Source organism: Triticum dicoccoides, chromosome 5A (assembly GCF_002162155.2).
Source record: "Triticum dicoccoides isolate Atlit2015 ecotype Zavitan chromosome 5A, WEW_v2.0, whole genome shotgun sequence".
Taxonomy (NCBI): Eukaryota; Viridiplantae; Streptophyta; class Magnoliopsida; order Poales; family Poaceae; genus Triticum; species Triticum dicoccoides.
In genome coordinates this window covers 20461087-20461323 of record NC_041388.1, presented here as the reverse complement: position 1 = coordinate 20461323, position 237 = coordinate 20461087, and positions in this window count along the sequence as shown.

Here is a 237-nt window from a genome sequence, read left to right as displayed (position 1 = left end):
TTGCCGGCCACTTCCTCCACGGCGTCGCTCCCTTGGCGACGACGTCCACATCAGTAGGAGCTACTGCTGCTTTAGCTCTTGCTTGTGCTGCTGCTCTGCTCTTGCTCTCGGTCCCCTGCCTGGTCTGCTCTTGCTCTTGCTCTTGCTCTTGCTTGTGATGCTGCTCCGATTTAGCTACACTTCAGTCGACTGAATCGACTTTTGGGTCAGTCGATTTTCAGGGGGGGGGGGCTCGCC